General features: G+C 41.2%; 1 long non-coding RNA gene across 9 annotated transcripts; it reads left to right on the forward strand.

Moving 5' to 3' along the window:
* Positions 1 to 619: 619 nt before the first annotated feature.
* LOC123086238 (uncharacterized) lies at positions 620 to 7,592 on the forward strand. 9 transcript variants are annotated; one of them, XR_006440737.1, is made up of 4 exons: positions 682 to 1,148; positions 1,845 to 1,963; positions 2,083 to 2,166; positions 2,523 to 5,793. It is a non-coding gene; the product is annotated as an uncharacterized lncRNA (long non-coding RNA). The 9 variants fall into 9 exon arrangements; XR_006440735.1 differs by having other exon boundaries at positions 681 to 1,963; XR_006440736.1 differs by having other exon boundaries at positions 681 to 1,148; positions 1,845 to 2,166.
* Positions 7,593 to 20,741: the final 13,149 nt, after the last annotated feature.

Raw genomic sequence — 20,741 nt, forward strand, 5'->3', positions numbered from 1 at the left:
TTTCCAAGAAACAAAATTAAATTTTCTTATGAATCTATTATGAGAGCCACTTGCTGATTGCACACCGAAGACGATAATACTTAGATTTATTCGTGTTTTATGCCTAGCTAGCGGCGTTAAACAATAGCGCTTGTTGGAGGCACCAATTTTATTTTTTATTTTTTATTTTTAGGTTATATTTTGTAATAAATAATTCATATAGCCTCTGGTTAGATGTGGTTTTGTGCTTTAATTAGTGTTTGTGCTAAGTAAGACCTTTGGGATAGTTTACGGTGATAGTTAATTTGATCTTTCTGAAAAACAGAAACTTTTGCACCCAGAAAATTAATTTTAGTTTTTAGCAAAAACGCAATAAAATACTGATTCGTTCTGCAGAAGATTAATAAACAAATTTATGAGGTTTTCATAAATTTTCAGAATTTTTGGAGTTACAGAAGTTTTCAAAATGTCCAGATTGCTACAGACTATTCTGTTTTTGACAGATTCTATTTTTTATGTGTTGTTTGCTTATTTTGACGAATCTATGGTTAGTATCGGGGGTATGAACCATGGAAAAGTTAGAATACAATAGATATTACACCAATCTCTACTCGTAATATCTTAGTTGGTAGCCTCTGTTTCGGATTTATTTTTGTCCCATTTCTTTCATCCGGTTTTTTTCGTAGGTTTTTTTGTTCCGTCCACCACCTCTGCTCCGCTGGTTTTACCGTCGCGAGAGAATCAATCCCTCGCTAGCCTGGCCTCGTCTCCCGTCTCCAGTCGCAGCCGCCGCCGCACCCCAATCCAACCCCGCCGCCAGCGATCTCCTCGCCCCCCTGCGCCGCCGCCCCCAACCTTCTATTCCTCTCCCAAGGGAATCCCTAGGGAAGGGAAGGGAAGGCAAGGCAAGGGAAGGTAAGGGAAGGGAGAGGGAGCGCCCAGATCCACGACGGCATCTGCACTTCGCCCCCGCCGCTGCATCCCTTCGCCGGTGCCCTCCCAGTTCAAAGCCGCCACCGCTTTGCTTCACGAACCGGCGACGATCTACTTGTGGAGTCGCACGATGATCCCTTCCCGGATCCGCCGCCGATCACTTTCAGGATCCGCCGCGGATCACTTCCAGGATCCGCCGCGTACCGCCTACAGGATCCGCCGCCAATCACTTCAAGGTTTCGCCACGTACCGCCTATAGGATCCGCCCGTTCGTGCTATGGCTCCCTTTCCCTCTCCGCCAAATCTGACCTTTGTGTATGTGTTGCGCTGTGTGCGTGTGTGCTCTGCGTTAGTGATGGGATGGGCATGCTCTGTGTGTGGCTTTCTAGTTTAGCTTGTGTGCGTGCGTGTTCTCCGCCGATTGATGCTTGTATGAACTCAGCGTGTTTGTGTGCGTGCTGCTTGCTGCTTGCTGGCTGCCGATGGATGCTTGTTGCGTGTGCATGCATGTGTGTGGTGTTTGCTGGATCAAGCAACAACGACACATGTTGTTTTCTAATTTTGGTGCGTGCATATATCATGCGAACAGGAGGCATTAGAGACAGCTTATTGAGATGTAATAACCAAGTAACACTGAAGAGACAAAAAATACGTATTATTATGCAACAGCTAATTTCCTTATCATGTACTGTTTATAGACAACCATTGCTTGGTTATGCGCTTCTTTTCTATTGGTTGATTATGGACTACATCACTCACTTCTAAATTACAAACTGGATATCATGTTCAACATAAGATCCCATGTTCAAATTTATAGCTGGTTCATCCACTTTTTAATGTTAATTGGTGATAAGAGCAGCCTCACAGTTCAAGACACATCATATAATTATTCTGTATGAACTACCCTAGACTAATCATATGTACACTTGCAGGGGCAGCTAGCTTTGCTGATGCATATGCCGACATGATAAACAAGATATGCATGCATATTTTAATTTTATTTGGAGATAAGATATATATGCAATACTAATTGCTAAGTCGAGGAAGCAAGGTGTGTAGGTTCTCCTTGATACTGTTTTTTTCCCTACATTGTCGCACACTTGAAAAACAATCCTTGCGTTTAGCCAATAGTGTGTAGCTTCTCCTCGATACTGATTCTCATACTTGCAGTGTTGGATACTTTGCTTAACATGAAACTGGAACATGAAACACTGATGCAGGTTTCATGATGGAACTGGAAAGGCCCTTCTGAAGGTATGAGAACATCTACAAACCAGTATTGTGCAATAGTATATACTCGTTGATGTGTTGGGGATGATGAGATTTTTGTAACCAACAGTTTCTGAGCTAACATCGAAACATAAGATGTATATCTCACGCTGGACCATTAAAAAATATTAGATTTCCCTACATTTCTGTCATCGAGCATCAGAACTACTATTTCAAATTCATTGGCATTTGGTGCTATGTTCTGTACCATATCAGAACTATTTCCCTTTTATTTTGGTGTGGATATATACATGTATGTACACGCATATTAACTATTGGACTATGCATCAGCATTTATATTTACACTTTACAATGTACATTCATACATTCATTTCGTACAGAGATCGGGACAAAGGAGTTCTGAAGAAGAAGATTCATCTACAGAATATATAATGTGCATTGAAGAAAACAGAGATTCATCTTGGTGAGCACTAACCGTTCATTTATAGATTGTTGGAGAGATAAGTTGCTCCTATGACTAAAATTGTGCCGGCGCTCTGATTTACTACTGGGTGCCCTTTAAAGGACAGACCCAGTGCATAGAAGCTCCCACACAAGGTGGGGTCTGGGGAGGGATTATAGGAACCTAGTCTTACCCCTACAAAGTGCAATGCAGAGAGGCTGGTTCGAACCCAGGACCTCTTGGCACAAGTGGGGAGGACTTCACCATTGCGCTAGGCCTGCCCTCTACTGGGTGCCCTTTGTAGAGGTAAATTTTATTATTATTTTGGTCGTGTACGTGGGGGGGGGGGGGGGTCTTGATTGATTCACTAACTATTCTAGCTTTGACGTTGTATGTCATCAGCTTGGGTTTGTTCCATCAGACTTTTCACACATTATATGACTTCGTTAGAATTCAGGTTGCGTTCTATCTTTTACTTTAAAAAATAGCCACATAGAGAGGAACTCATTGGCTCCCCGGCACCATCGAGCACTGAGGTTGACCAAACAAGTGTGTGAACATTTATGAGATTTGTAATTTGAAAACTATATAAAGCCAAATAACTATGAACACACCCTTGAAATAAATGTGAAAGGAGAATCTGCGGTCTTACTAGAAAAAATTGAAACATTAGCTAGGATTTGTTGGTTAGATTCATGTTGCTCCATCCATTTACTATCAGTTCCTTTCATATATTGCTTCCATCAGAACATGTTGACCTGATTGTCCATGGTTACACTCATCTTCAAATGGCAGAACTTGTTTTGCTGCCACATCTTCTCTTACCATACGATGAATAGGTACTATGTTCCATCCCTCTCTTATTTCACACTGCATTAACAATGTTTTTTCAGTGTGTCGATTTGCCTAACTATGCCTTATTGATTACTGATTTTGTTACTAATGTGTACACAAACGCTGCCTAATTAATTTAGTCCACTATATCTAACCATATGAAAAGTGAAAGTTGATTCTGACTACTTGCCTGGTGGTGCGGTACATTACCTCTTTTTTCAAATTATGAGAGCGGAACGACAGCGTTGGCGTGGACGACTCGGAGCTCAACCCCGTCAAGGGCCGCGAGCAGGAGCGGCTTTCTTTTCAACAAGAAGATGACCAAGGTCCAAGGGCGCCGCCAGCCACTTTGTCGTTGTCATCGAAGAGTCCAAGATTGTCCCCGCATCGGTTGCATTGGTGCCGATCAGGTGCTAATCTGAATCCTTGTCCAATTGCAAGTGGCCTATAAAAAACCCTGGGTTGAATGCACATTACCGTCACACTGCCATGTAATTTTTGTTGGTACACAATCATGTTGCTGCAGTTCTATTTATAGACTTTTTGGTCATTTTGTCTTTGTCTTTGTCCATGGTCAGATCATGTTTTTAAGCTTGATTGTTATGAGTCAGTAAGGTGAGAATGAGCGGTAATGGTTTAACTAATCATCCCATCATGTTTTTAGTATCACTAATTTATTTATGCTAATTCTTTCAACATTCTTGCCTTTGATGATTCTAAAAGGTAAAGAGAAATGTTAAAGAATTCATCTTCTGCTATGGCACACAACCCCGCCTGCTCCGTGGATGTCTACGCAATCATCGTCCTTAACCGCTATCTAGCGTCTGTGACCTCTGTTGGCCTCATCATGGTTCCTTGACCCTCCAGCTGCTCACGTGCTTCTCTGTTCGTCGCAGGTCCAGGTCTGCGCGGTTGGGGCGTCAATCACGTGTTCAGCGACATGTCAGAGCAACTCTCTGGCCAGAACCCTGACTATGTGCGCTTCAGGTAATGCAATCTGCCAGATATGTATGTTCACGTTTGTCAGTTGGGTTACACTAGGACCAGGGCATGTGCACCAGAATTTTCCTGCCCATGTGGTTGCCGGTCTTCTGGATTGGTTTGGCTGCTATAAAAAAAGTAGAACCAGTTCCACCAAAATCGATACTAGGCTACTAGCAGTACCATTGTCTTTGTCAATTTTGTACCTGCCATAGTAAGATGACCCCTATTCTTAAGAATACATAATAGATGATATTGTAGTGGTATGAGATTAGCTTTTACTTCTTTCCATTGATTGCTACAGATTTTGGAAGAACACTGTTGTCCACGTTATATCATACACTTCCAAATTATAAAGCATTCTTGTTGTATGTAAGTTACCTATTATCCACAGTGTACAAGTAGTGGTTCAGAACTACAGAGAGAAGTCTAAGATATTCATCGTTATTTCTCCAGTAAGATATCCCCCTTCGTTAATACTGCCCTATTCCTTTTCCCTTTTTCATGAAAGTAGGAGTGATGAAGAACTGAAACATAGTTACAGTGGGCGTTTTTATAGGAACAAACTGAAGAACTTGACATTAACATAATTGTAGTACTAATTCAGGTGTCCCAGGTTTTATTACCACTAGAACATGTTGACCTAATTGTCCATGGTTACACTCATTTTCAAATGGCACAACTTGTCTTGTTGCCACATCTTCAAAATCGTTAATAGGCTACTAGCAGTACCATTGTACTCCCTCTATTCCGAATTACTTGTCGCAGGTATGGATGTATCTAGATGTATTTTAGTTCTAGATACATCCATTTCTGCGACGAGTAATTTGGAACGGAGGGAGTATTTGTCAATTTTGTACCTGGCAAAGTAAGATGACCCCTATTTTGAAGAATACATACCTGAGAATATTGTAGTGTTAGGAGATTAGCTTTTACTTTTTTCCATTGATTGCTATAGATTTTGAGAGAACACTATTGTCCATGTTATATCGTATACTTCCAAATTATAAAGAGTTCTTGTTATATGTAAGTTCCCTATTATCCACACAATCCAAGCAGTGGTTCAGCACTACAGAGAAAGAAAGCACCAATAACTTGTTTTTTCATTTCTTTTTGGTGATAAAACTGGATTTTGCTTTTCCATGATCATGTGTTGATGCCTTTGTCTCTATCAAATATTAGGGGTAATGAATTTTCCTGTGCTGGATCAACATGCAGATCCTGCCCACCTTGAAGTCATAAATCCAGTGAAGTCAATTTCAGTATATTCAGGACATAGCCAGTAGCTTAGCAATTTCCACGAGTATGTTTTGTTTACAATAAAGTTGTGTGCAAAATGTATATGCTACATTATGCATGATTCTCTCTTTTATCAAAGTATATCCATGTGTTTATTTTGTCATCCCGTTGCAATGCATGGGACCTTCGATTTGATTCAGTTTTATGTTCTACTACAAATAGGGAAATGTGGACGCCGGATATCCATTTCTTAGGTGTCAATCTGGTACTTAGGTTGTATAATACAGGGCAGAGTTCTTCCAGCTACTAATTCACGTAATCTGATTTATAGCCTAGGCACTTTTATTTAAGCATAGTTAAATATTCGATGGTGACCAACCATCCGTCACACGCGCCATACAAACAATTCAGGAGGAGGCCCGCTTGTGGGCATGCGCCGGCACCAAAGACCTCGTGATCATCATCCCGGAGACGTAGTCCTGGTCCATCGTGGGAGGCGCTTCCACAGAGATCCATGCGTCGAGGCAGCTTACTCATGCCTTCCACATAGATCCATGCGTCGAGGCAGCTTACTCATGCCATCCATGCGCACATGCTTGCAGGCGGCCTTTTGTTGTTGCGACATATATCCTGTAACAACTAAACCCTGTATTTTCACACTCTCCTATCAATGCAATGATATGCAAGGCTTTTGCATATTCGTGAAAAAGGGACATTGCCATATATGAATGTATGAACAAAAAAGGAGGTAAAATAATGATTTCACATACGCACTTTCCCTACAACCTATGTTAAGGGTACCGACTCTAGTGATTTTGCATATTAACTTGATAAAGATAGTACTGCTACCTTGAGTTTGACAAAGAATAATGACACTAAATTGCCAGCCATTTTGGATATCTTTTTCCCCACTAGGGCGCTTCCTTAAAATTTTAAAAATTACCTCCCATAATCTTTTTCAGACATGGATATATCCACTTTCATATTCATATTTGTGTCAAAATCTTCTACCATATTTTATATTTTATTTGTTTAATAAATTCAGATACGGATAATTTTCATTTCCATTTTGGTTCGGATGCGGATGTTTCGGATACGAATAGGCATTTTCTCGAATACGAATATCGGATATTTCGGATTATCCGCTACCACTTTCCACCCTTAGTCTGGATATATATACAATTTTTTGAAATTTATTATTAATAATTTCTCGAATACAAAATCTAGGCCGAAGCTACGCTTAGAAACTATTAATAATCCACTTGATCATCTCAAGTAACAAACTACTGACTAATTAGCAATGCATCCACAAAAGCAAAACTTGTTCATCTCAATAGAACCCCTAATTACCATATTTATTTATTTAGAAATGGTTATATCTTAACCCCAAGCCGTTTCCAACAAAGCAAATATCATTGCATTTTATTTCTGTTGGTACTTTCGATAAGTGTGAATGGACTTCATAATTGTCATGAGGCAGCTGGTAAAAGCAGGGGCTCTAATCAACAACAAGGATCTTGTAATGGTTTCCTGTTGGTTTACCTGGTGGGAGTGTGGAAGCATTTTCATGATAAAAAAAGGGACCGCCTTGCAGACTCATCGATGAGCATGAGGACTATAGTTGCAAACTCCATTGCTCTGGAAGGATCAAGCACCGGCGCCAAGTTCATAACTAGACTTGACCTGCGTCCAGCAGTGTGAACCTCAACAAGGACACTTCGTTTCATATTGATGGAGGCAACGAGGCCCTGTGGGCTATTCTTCGTGACTCATTTGGGGGCTTCGTTGTTGCTTCATGCAGGTAGAAGTAAAAAAGAATTGGACATCCACTTCCTTGCGATGGAGAGACTCAATGAAAATTATACAAGCCATGAAGAACCCATCAGAGTACCACAGTTCAGGGGCGGTTGTCACTTATTGCCGGAATTTGATGACAAACTTTTGGCAGGGCGAGGATTATGCATGCAGTGTGGGCGAAAAGCACATGTAGCTTCCATGAACTTGCTCGTTTTTTATTGAGAAGGCCTAGGAGGTCTTGCGGGATCATCCCCCTTATTTACCGGTTCCAGTTCTTCTAAAGAATATGGTAATAATTCAAACAAAGTAGCCAAAGTAAAAAAACAATAAGGATCTTCGGTTGTTGAAAAAACACTAAGGATTTGCCCCGGTACAATACCGATATGCCCCCGAACCTTTTCGGTGACCGTATGACAACTTCCTACATATAAATCTTCACCTCCGGACCATTCCGGAACTCCTCGTGACGTCCGGGATCTCATCCGGGACTCCAAACAACATTCATTAATCACATACAAGTCTTCCTAATAACCCTAACATCATCGAACCTTAAGTGTGTAGACCCTACGGGTTTAGGAACCATGCAGACATGACCGAGACAACTCTCCGGCCAATAACCAACAGCGGGATCTGGATACCCATGTTGACTCCCATATGTTCCACGATGATCTCATCGGATGAACCACGATGTCAAGGGTTCAAGCAATCCCGTATACAATTCCCTTTGTCAATCGGTACGTTACTTGCCCGAGATTCGATCGTCGGTATCCCAATACCTCGTTCAATCTTGTTACCGGCAAGACACTTTACTCGTGCCGTAGTGCATGATCCCGTGATCAACTACTTAGTCACACTGAGCTCATTATGATGATGCATTACCGAGTGGGCCCAGAGATACCTCTCCGTCCTACGTAGTGACAAATCCCAGTCTCGATTCATGCCAACCCAACAGACACTTTCGGAGATACCTGTAGTGCACCTTTATAGTCACCCAGTTACATTGTGACGTTTGGTACACCCAAAGCACTTCTACGGTATCCAGGAGTTGCACAATCTCATGGTCTAAGGAAATGATATTTGACATTCAGAAAAGCTCTAGCAGACGAACTACACGATCTTGTGCTATGCTTAGGATTGGGTCTTGTCCATCACATCATTCTCCTGATGATGTGATCCTGTTATCAATGACATCCAATGTCCATGGTCAGGAAACCGTAACCATCTATTGATCAATGAGCTAGTCAACTAGAGGCTCACTAGGAACATGTTGTGGTCTATGTATTCACACATGTATTACGATTTCCGGATAACACAATTATAGCATGAACAATAGACAATTATCATGAACAAGGAAATATAATAATAACCATTTTATTATTGCCTCTAGGGCATATTTCCAACATCCATCCCCTTAGGAGCATGTGCGTAGTACTTTGTTCTGATGACCACAAGATTTTTGCAATAAGTATGTGAGTTCTTTATGACTAATGTTGAGTCCATGGATTATACACACTCTCACCCTTCCACCATTGCTAGCCTCTCTTGTGCCGCGCAACTTTCGCTGGTACCATAAACCCGCCATATACCTTCCTCAAAACAGCTACCATACCTACCTATTATGGCATTTCCATAGCCATTCTGAGATATATTGCCATGTAACGTTCCACCATTCCATTTATTATGACACACATCATCATTGTCATATTGCTTTGCATGATCATATAGTTGACATTGTATTTGTGGCAAAGCCAGCTTTCATCTTTTTTATACATGTCGCTCTTGAGTCATTGCACATCCCGGTACATCACCGGAGGCATTCATATAGAGTCATATTTTGTTCTAGTATCGAGTTGTAATTCTTGAGTTGTAAGTAAATAAAAGTGTGATGATCTTCATTATTAGAGCATTGTGCCATGTGAGGAAAAAAAGAGAAAGGCCAAATAAAAAAAGAGAAGGCCCAAAAAAATGAGAGAAAAATAGAGAAGGGGCAATGCTACTATCCTTTTACCACACTTGTACTTCAAAGTAGCACCATGATCTTCATGATAGAGAGTCTCCTATGATATCACTTTCATATACTAGTGGGATTTTTTCATTATAGAACTTGGCTTGTATATTCCAACGATGGGCTTCCTCAAATTGCCGTAGGTCTTCATGAGCAAGCAAGTTGGATACACACCCACTTAGTTTTCTTTTTGAGATTTCATAAACTTATAGCTCTAGTGCATCCATTGCATGGCAATCCCTATTCACTCACATAGATATTTATTGATGGGCATCTACATAGCCCGTTGATACGCCTAGTTGATGTGAGACTATCTCTCTCTTTTTGTCTTCTCCACAACCACCCTCTATTCCACATATAATGCTATACCCACGGCTCACGCTCATGTATTGCGTGAAAGTTAAAAAGGTTTGAGAGCATCAAAAGTATGAAACAATTGATTGGCTTGACATCGGGGTTGTGCATGATTTAAATATTATGTGTGATGAAGATGGAGCATAGCCAGACTATATGATTTTGTATGGATAAACTTTCTTTGGCCATGTTATTTTGAGAAGACATAATTGCCTTGTTAGTATGCTTGAAGGATTATTGTTTTATGTCAATATTAAACTTTTGTTTTGAATCATACAGATCTGAACATTCATGCCACAATAAAGGAATTACATGGATAAATATGTTAGGTAGCATTCCACATCAAAAATTCTGTTTTTACCATTTACCTACTCGAGGACGAGCATGAATTAAGCTTGGGGATGCTTGATACGTATCCAATGTATCTATAATTTTTGATTGTTCCATGCTATTATATTATCTGTTTTGGATGTTTTATATACATTAATATGCTATTTTATATGATTTTTGGGACTAACCTATTAACCTAGAGCCTAGTGCCAGTTTTTGTTTTTTCCTTGTTTTAGAGTTTCACAGAAAAGGAATACCAAATGGAGTCCAAACGGAGTAAAACTTTCGCGATGATTTTTCTTGGACCAGAAGACATCTGGAGGACTTGGTGTGCAATTCAGAGAAGCCACGAGGCGGCCATAAGGACGGAGGGCGCGCCCAGGGGGTAGGGCACGCCCCCACCCTTGTGGGCCCCTCGTGACTCCACCGACCTAATTCTTTCGCCTATATATACTCTTATACCCCAAAACCATCATGGGAAGCCATGAAAACACTTTTCTACCGCCGCAACCTTCTGTACCCATGAGATCCCATCTAGGGGCCTTTTTCGGCGTCCTGTCGGAGGGGGATTCGATCATGGAGTGCTTCTACATCAACACAATTGCCCTTCAGATGAAGCGTGAGGAGTTTACCTCAGACCTACGGGTCCATAGCTTGTAGCTAGATGGCTTCTTCTCTCTCTTTGATTCTCAATACCATGTTCTCCTCCATGTTCTTGGAGATCTATTCGATGTAATATTTTTTTGCGGCGTGTTTGCCGAGATCCGATGAATTGTGGATTTATGACCAGCTTATCTATGAATATGATTTAACTCTTCTCTAAATTCTTATATGCATGATTTGATATCTTTGCAAGTCTCTTTGAACTATCTATTTGGTTTGGTCAACTAGATTGATTTTTCTTGCAATGGAAGAAGTGCTTAGCTTTGGGTTCAATCTTGCGGCGTCCTTTCCCAGTGACAGTAGGGGCAGCAAGGCACGTATTGTATTGTTGCCATCGAGGATAAAAAGATGGGATTTTCATCACATTGCTTGAGTTAATTCCTCTACATCATGTCATCTTGCTTAAAGCGTTACTCCGTTCTTTATGAACTTAATACTCTAGATGCATGCTGTATAGCGTTCGATGTGTGGAGTAATAGTAGTAGACGCAAACATGAGTTGGTCTACTTGACACGGACATGATGCCTATATTCATGATCATTGCCTTAGATATCATCATAACTTTGCACTTTTCTATCAATTGCACGGCAGTAATTTGTTCACCCACCGTAATAGTTTCTATCTTGAGGGAAGCCTCTAGTGAAACCTATGGCCCCCAGGTCTATTTTCCATCATATAATCTTCTATTTTCCATCATACAAGTTTCCGATCTACAATTTTAGTTTCCGGTTTACTTCCTTTGCAGTCTTTTACTTTCCGATCTATAAACCAAAAATACCAAAAATATTTACTTTACCGTTTATCTATCTCTATCAGATATCACTTTTGCAAGTAACTGTGAAGGGATTGGCAACCCCTTTATCGCGTTGGGTGCAAGTTGTTGATTGTTTGTGCAGGTATTCGGTGACTTGTTCGTTGTCTCCTACTGGGTTGATACCTTGGTTCTCATAACCGAGGGAAATACTTACGGTACTTTGCTGCATCACCCTTTTCTCTTCAAGAGAAAACCAACACAAGCTCAAGAAGTAGCAGGAAGAATTTCTGGCGCCGTTGCCGGGGAGATCTACGACAAGTCAAGACATACCAAGTACCCATCATAAACTCTCATCTCTTGCATTACATTAGTCACCATTCGCCTCTCATTTTCCTCTCCCCCACTTCTAAAACTATTTTTGAAAAGATTTGCCTTTTCTTTGCCCTCTCTTCCATTCGTCTTCTTCACTTGCTTCTTGTGTGCTCGTGTGTTGGATTGCTTGCTTTGTCACGATGACTCAAGAGAATACCAAATTGCGTGACTTTTCCAACACCAATAATAATGATTTTATTAGTACTCCGATTGCTCCCGTTACTAATGCGGAATCATGTGAAATTAATGTAGCTTTGCTGAATCTTGTTATGAAAGATCAATTCTCCGGCCTTCCAAGTGAAGATGCCACATCCCATCATAATAATTTCGTTGATTTTTGTGATATACAAAAGAAAAAAGATGTGGATAATGATATTGTTAAATTGAAGCTATTATATTATCTGTTTTGGATGTTTTATATGCATTAATATGCTATTTTATATTATTTTTAGGACTACTTATTGACCTAGAGCCCAGTGCTAGTTTCTGTTTTTTCCTTGTTTTTGAGCTTCACAGAAAAGGAATACCAAATGGAGTCCAAACGGAATAAAACCTTCCCGATGATTTTTCTTGGACCAAAAGACACCCAGGAGATTTGGAGTGCAAGTCAGATGAGCCACGAGGCGGCCACAAGGGTGGAGGGCGCGCCCAGGGGGGTAGGGCACGTCCCCTACCTTGTGGTCCCCTCGGTGACCCCTGGCCTATATCTTCCTCCTATATATTCACATATATTCCCAAACCACCAGTAGCATCCATGAAAACACTTTTCCACCGCCGCAACCTTCTGTTCCCGTGAGATCCCATCTTGGGGACTTTTTCGGCATCCTGCCGGAGGGGGATTCGATCACGGAGGGATTCTACATCAACTCTATTGCCCATCCGATGAAGCGTGAGTAGTTTACCTCAGACCTACGGGTCCATAGCTAGTAGTTAGATGGCTTCTTCTCTCTCTTTGATTCTCAATACCATGTTCTCCTCGATGTTCTTGGAGGTCTATCCACCATAATCTTCTTTTGCGATGTGTTTGTCAAGATTCGATGAATTGTGGATTTACGACCAGCTTATCTATGAATATTATTTGAATCTTTTCTGAATCCTTTTATGCATGATTTGATGTCTTTGTAATTCTCTTCGAACTATCGGTTTGGTTTGGACAACTAGATTGGTTTTTCTTGCAATGGGAGAAGTGCTTAGTTTTGGGTTCAATCTTGTCGTGTCCTTTGCCAGTAATAGTAGGGGCAGCAAGGCACGTATTGTATTGTTGCCATCGAGGGTAAAAAGATGGGGTTTACATCATATTGCTTGAATTTATTCCTCTACATCATGTCATCTTACTTAATGCGTTACTCTGTTCTTCATGAACTTAATACTCTAGATGCAGGCAGGAGTCGGTCGATGTGTGGAGTAATAGTAGTAGATGGAGGCAGGAGTCGGTCTACTTGACACAGACGTGATGCCTGTATTTCATAATCATTGCCTTAGATATCGTCATAACTTTGCGCTTTTCTATCAATTGTTCGACAGTAATTTGTTCACCCATCGTATTATTTGCTATCATGAGAGAAGCCTCAACTGAAACCTATGGCCCCGGGGTCTATTTTCCATCATATAAGTTTCCGATCTACTATTTTGCAATCTTTTACTTTCCGATCCATAAACCAAAAAACTCCAAAATATTTACTTTATCTTTTGTGTAGTTTTATCTATCTCTATTAGATCTCACTTTTGCTAGTGACCGTGAAGGCATTGAAAACCCCTTTATCACGTTGGGTGCAAGTTGTTTGATTGTTTGTGTAGGTATTGGTGATTTGTGCATTATCTCCTACTGGATTGATACCTTGGTTCTCTAACCAAGGGAAATACTCTCTACTTTGCTGCATCACCCTTTCCTCTACAAGGGAAAAACCAATGCAAGCTCAAGAAGTAGCAGGAAGAATTTCTGGCGCCGTTGTCGGGGAGATCTACGCCAAGTCAAGCCTACTATGTACCCATCATAAACTCTCATCTCTTGCATTACATTATTCTTCATTTGCCTCTCGTTTTCCTCTCCCCTACTTCTAAAACAATTTAAAAAAGATTTTCCCTTTTCTTCGCCTTCTTTCGTTCGTCTTTTCGTTTCCCTTATGTCTTACTTGTTTTGTTTGCTCCTTTGGGTATAATTGTGTGTTTATTGAAAATCAGAAGCCAAGAGTTTATGGATCCTCATCCACTTGCTAATCTTTTTAAAAGATCCAATTATGATGAACCAATTTCTAGTGAGTTGAGTGCACTAGATTATCTTTATGAGGCTTTGCTTGAAATTCGTGAATATGAAAATTGTGATGAAGTGTTGAAAGAAGAAGTTTATGAAGTGATTCATGATAGCGCCTTGAATGAAAAGCATGATTGCAATGATGTTATTATAAATTCTATTAATGTTAATTGTGTTAATGATATGCAAAACCCTAAGCTTGGGGATGCTAATTTTGCTATGTCTACTATTTGTTGCAATGATCATGATTGGGGTGATTCTTATTATGATCTTGAAAATTTATTTAAGCCTCATGATGAATATGTTTGCAATAATACTGAAAGTGGGTTTGGAAGGGTGTCAAGTTTAGGAAAAAATTATCCCACTACTTTGGAGTATGATCAATCTTATGAAGTTTTTGATAAAAGTGGGTTTGGAAAGGTCATGACTTTATTTGATGAACCCCACTATTTTGGAAGAGTGTCAACTTTGCATACATGAGGATCATGTAGGAAATATGTTGTGTGATAGCTATATTGTTAAATTTTATTATGATCCTACATGCAATTATTATGAGAGCGGAAAATATGGTTGTAGAAATTTTCATGTTACAAAATTACCTCTCGTCATGTTGACATTGTTGTTGTTTCTTTCTACTTCCATGCATATGCTAGTTTTGCTTGTCTTGATAATTTGTTTGCTTATAGAATGCCTATTCATAGGAAGTCTGTTAGACTTAGATGTGTTTGTCATGTGTATTGTGATGCTCTCTTTGTGCTTCAATTCTTGTCTATCATGTGAGCATCATTGAAATCTCAATGCCTAGCGAAAAGGCTATAAAGAAAAGCGCTTGTTGGGACACAACCCAATATTTTTAGTTCATGTTTTTGAATAAATAATTCATCTATCCTATGGTTAGAGGTGTTTTTGTGTTTTAATTAGTGTTTTTGCCAAGTAAGACCTTTGGGATGGCTTATGGTGATAGTTGATTTGATCTTGCTGAAAAAATAGAAACTTTTGCGCTCAGGAAAATAATTCTATTTTTAACAGAAGCATGATAAAATATTGATTCTTTTTGAAGAAGATTAATACACAAATTTCCTAGGTTGTCCTAATTTTTAAGAATTTTTGGAGTTACAGAAGTATTCAAGAGTTACAGATTACTACAGACTATTCTTTTTTTGACAGATTCTGTTTTCTATGCGTTGTTTGCTTATTTCAATGAATCTATGAGTAGTATCGGGGCGTTTGAACCATGGAAAAGTTGGAATACAGTAGATATTACATCAATATAAATAAAGAATGAGTTCATAACAGTACCAAATGTGGTGATTTATTTTCTTACACTAACGGAGCTTATGAGATTTTCTGTTGAGTTTTGTGTTATGAAGTTTTCAAGTTTCGGGTAAGGATTTGATGGACTATGGAATAAGGAGTGGCAAGAGCCTAAGCTTGGGTATGCCCAAGGCACCCCAAGGTAATATTCAAGGACAACCAAGAGCCTAAGCTTGGGGATGCCCCGGAAGGCATCCCCTCTTCCGTCTTCGTCTATCGGTAACTTTACTTGAGGCTATATTTTTATTCACCACATGATATGTGTTTTTCTTGGAGCATCTTGTATGATATAAGTCTTTACTTTTTAGTTTTACACATTCATCCTTGCTGTACACACCTTTTGAGAGGGACACACATGAATCGTGATTTATTAGAATACTCTATGTGCTTCACTTATATCGTTTGAGCTAGGCAATTTTGCTCTAGTGCTTCACTTATATCTTTTTAGAGCATAGCGGTGGCTTTATTTTGTAGAAAATTTTGAACTATCATGCTTCACTTATATTATTTTGAGAGTCTCTAAACATCATGGAAATTTGCTTTGGTTATAAATTTAGTCCTAATATGATAGACATCCAAGAGGGGTATAATAAAACTTTCATATAAAGTGCATTGGATACTATGAGAAGTTTGATTCCTTATGATTGTTTTGAGATATAAAGATGGTGAAATTAGAGTCATGCTAGTGAGTAATTGTGGATTTTAGAAATACTTGTGTTAAAGTTTGTGATTCCCGTAGCATGCATGTATGGTGAACCGTTATGTGATGAAGTCGGAGCATGATTTATTTATTGATTGTCTTCCTTATGAGTGGCGGTTGGGGACGAGCGATGGTATTTTCCTACCAATATATACCCCTAGGAGCATGCGTGTAGTACTTCGTTTCGATGACTAATAGATTTTTGCAATAAGTATGTGATTTCTTTATGACTAATGTTGAGTCCATGGATTATACGCACTCTCACCCTTCCACCATTGCTAGCCTCTCTAATACCGCGCAACTTTGGCCGATACCATACACCCATCATATACCTTTCTCAAAACAACCACCATACCTACCTATTATGGCATTTCCATAGCCATTCCGGGATATATTGCCATGCAACTTTCCACCATTCCATTTATTATGACACGCTTCATCATTGTCATATTGCTTTGCATGATCATGTAGTTGACATAGTGTTTGTGGCAAAGCCACCGTTCATAATTTTTATACATGTCACTCTTGATTCATTGCACATCCCGATACACCGCCGGAGGCATTCATATAGAGTCATATTTTGTTCTAAGTATCGAGTTGAAATTCTTGAGTTGTAAGTAAATAAAAGTGTGATGGTCTTCATTATTAGAGCATTGTCCCATGTGAGGAAAGGATGATTGTAACACCCCGGATGTAACTTCCATATTTGTAACTCCGACTCTTGCCATTTCCGGCTTTATGTTATGAGATTCCTTTCGTGGTTGTGTTTTTGTCTTTCGTTTTGCATTTTGTTCATGTCATGCATTTCATATCATGTCATCATGTGCATCGCATTTGCATTCGTGTTCGTTTCATGCATCTGAGCATTTTCCCCGTTGTCCTTTTCGCAATTCGACACTCCCACATGCACCGGCACACCCCTCTTGCCTCTTTTCATGAGCGGGGGTTAAACATTCTTGGAATGGGCCGAGATTTTTTAAGTGGCCTTGGTACACCACTAGTAGACCGCCTGTCAAATTTCGTTCCATTTGGAGGCCGTTTGATGCCCCAACGGTTAACCGGGTAACCGCAAAGGCCCCTCGAGTGTTGCAGCCCAACACCCCTCCAAAACAGCCCTATAACCCACCTAAACTACCTCCATGTTCTCCGCCGTCGGATCACGATCGTGTGGGAGAAAACCGCACCTCATTTGAACATTCCTACCTCCCTCTACCTATAAATATGTGCATCTCCCCCGAAATCTGGGTCCAAAACCCTAGTCTAGCCTCCCCCGCCGCCACCGGACACGTCCGCGATGGCCGGACACGTCCGCCGCTGCCGCTCGGTGAATCCAGTGCGGCCACGTGTCCTCCCGCGCCACCGCCTCCACGCCGTCCGCTCGAGTCCTGTCGGGGCCCGAGGCCGGCCCGCACATCGCCGCCGCCCGCGCCCGAAGCGCCCGCCGCCGCCGACCGTCGCCAACGCCAACCGCGCGCCGCCCGTCTTCCTCGCCGGCGGTCGCCGCCACTCTCCGCCGCCCAGTGCGTGCCGCACCTCCGCACCTCCCCGCGCCGCCGCCATCACCAACCGCCGCCGCCCGCGCCGCCGTCTCCTCCTTACCGCGCCGTCCTTCCCGGCATGCTCCGCGCTTCGCCGGAGCCGAGTTCGCCGGAGCCGGATCCGCAGCAGGGTGGACCAGATCCACTGGGTGCCCCAACCAAACGCCGCGCTGCCGTCCCGGATCCCTCTGTCCCGGATCCCTCTGTCCCATTGACTTTTTCGGAGGGTGAGATTTCACTAAGTCCCGAAACCCCCTGATATTTTTATGCTACGTTTGACATGTCGTATCTCAGTGACCGTAGCTCCAAATCTTGCATATGATATGTCAAATTCTTCGTCTCATTGAGCTCTTCATGTAAGAAGCATATCCATGCATGTTACTCTCTATTATGATGCCATTTTCGGTGTGGCAAGAGTGCTATAAAATGTTAGCTGCTGGTACTTGTCAGATCATGGTGATTTGTCATTTTTGTTGCATTTGATGTGTGCATTCTATAGGCATGAGGTCTACATGTGTTTTGAACTAAAACATACCCTCTTTATAGATGTGCAAGTATTGTATTTTTTGTGATCTATTTGGTGACTAGCACAAGCATGCAAACTAGGCTCCGTGATGTTCTTGTTTTCAGGGACTTAGGTTTTTGCAAAGTCCTTTTCCTGTTGTTATTTTGATGTCATGTAAACTTCATGCTACCGTGAGATCCATGCTTATTTTGGGATACTTCAAGAAGGATGTTTTGAACATGTGGTTATGCTCTATCCATCCATGCCCCTGGTTGAATTTATGGAGCGCTCTAGAAGGTCTTTATCTTGCTCTACTTTTGGTATAAAATGTTCCTGGAAGATTGTTAACATGTTAATCAATGTTGCCATGGTTGTTGCTAGTGATCCATGCATCTTATGAACTTGCTCTTGCCATGAATAGCTTCATGAACATTTCATATTGCTATTGGTATGCTTATGTTGTCATTTAATGCTTTGGGTGAGTGGCATGAGCTCGCAAAGTTGCTATCATAAATATGTTTATGCCATGCTCTGTTTTTCTTCTAAGTCTGAGACTGTTAATAAAACTTGTTATGTTTACATGGGTGCCATCATATCTTCTGTGCCTTTTTGGCTCATGTTCAGTAAGGGACTTTTGTTCTATGCATTAAGTAGAATCATGCCATGCCTTTGTCTTCTATGATATGTTCCTGTAGCATGTTGTTTGCTTGCTCTAAACAATGCTTCCTGATGTTGTTTTTGACATGTTAGTATTTTTACTAAGTCTGTGAAGCTGATATCTTTTGCACTTTTGCCATGCTTGGTTGAACCTGTTCTTTTGTGATGTAGCCGTAGCTCAGTGTTCATGTTTTGTCAAGCATCTATTGTACATCACTGCCATATGCTTTGTTGCTATGTTGGAGTGTAGTAGCTTAGTTTCTTGTTGCATCCTAAGTGCTATCATGCTGTTAATTGCAGATTTGCGTCATTCTTGTTTTGCTTGCCGTTTGCAAACCGTGCATCCATTTCCGGTGATCTTTCTATCGATTTCAACCAAAATCATCTCATCTTTCCAGAGGCATACTTGGTTTGCCAAGTTGATGCCTTGATCATTCTCTCCCTTTCGGAGCACGCAAGTGCATTGCATATCATATCTTGCATATCATGCCATGTATTGCTTCATGTTGCTCGACCTTTTGCCTGGTGTTTTGTTCCACTCTTGCCGCCTTAGATTCTGTCATACCGGTGTTATGTTCCTTGAGTTTGCGTTCTTTACGCGGTTGGGTGTTATGGGAACCCCTTGACAGTTCGCTTTGAATAAAACTCCTCCAGCAAGGCCCAACCTTGGTTTTAACATTTTCCACCTAAGCCTTTTCCCTTGGATTTTTGCGAGCCCGAGGATCATCTTTATTTTAACCCCCCGGGCCAGTGCTCCTCTGAGTGTTGGTCCAAACTAGAGCACCATACGGGACCGCCCCTTGGCAACTTGCGTTATGTTGGTACTTGTACGCTTAGCTTATCCGGTGTGCCCTGAGAACGAGATATGTGCAGATCCTATCGGGATTTGTCGGCACAGCCGGGTGGTCTTGCTGGTCTTGTTTTACCATTGTTGAAATATCTTGTAACCGGGATTCCGAGGCTGATCGAGTCTTTCCGGGAGAGCTTGTGATGTGCTAAGTTGGGACACCCCTGCAGGGTATAAACTTTCGAGAGCCATGCCCGCAGTTATGTGGCAGATGGGAATTTGTTAATATCCGATTGTAGAGAACTTGACACTTAACTTAATTAAAATGAATCAACCGTGTGTGTAGCCGTGATGATCTCTTTTCGACGGAGTACGGGAAGAGAACACGGTCTTGTGTTATGCTTGAACATAAGTAGTTTCAGGATCACTTCTTGATCACTTCTAGTTTCTCGACCGTTGTGTTGCTTCTCTTCTCGCTCTTATTTGCGTATGACCACCATATATTCTTAGTGCCTGCTGCAAATCCACCTCAGTACCTTCTCCTACCCATAAGCTTAAATAGTCTTGATCTCGCGGGTTTGAGATTGTTGAGTCCTTGTGACTCATGGATACTTCCAAACAGTTGCAGGTGCCGAGGATACCAGTGCAGGTGATGCTACCGAACTCAAGTGGGAGTTCCACGAGGATCTGGGTCATTACTATGTTTCTTTTCCTGATGATCAGTAGTGGAGCCCAGTTAGGATGATCGGGGATCTAGCATTTGGGGTTTATCTTCCTTTATTCGGATTTGACCGTAGTCGGTCTTTGAGTGTATTTGGATGATGTATGAATTATTATGTATTGTGTGAAGTGGCGATTGTAAGCCAACTCTTTGTCCCTTTCTTATTCATTACATGGGATTGTGTGAAGATTACCCCTCTTGCGACAAAACGACCATGCGACTATGCCTCTAAGTCGTGCCCCGAGACGTGGGAGATATAGCCGCATTGTGGGTGTTACAAGTTGGTAATCAGAGCCATCCCCTACTTAGGAGCCCCCTGCTTGATAGAATCACTGACGTTGTTGAGTCTAGAACA

The sequence above is a fragment of the Triticum aestivum genome, chromosome 4A, assembly GCF_018294505.1.
Source record: "Triticum aestivum cultivar Chinese Spring chromosome 4A, IWGSC CS RefSeq v2.1, whole genome shotgun sequence".
In the NCBI taxonomy this organism is placed as follows: Eukaryota; Viridiplantae; Streptophyta; class Magnoliopsida; order Poales; family Poaceae; genus Triticum; species Triticum aestivum.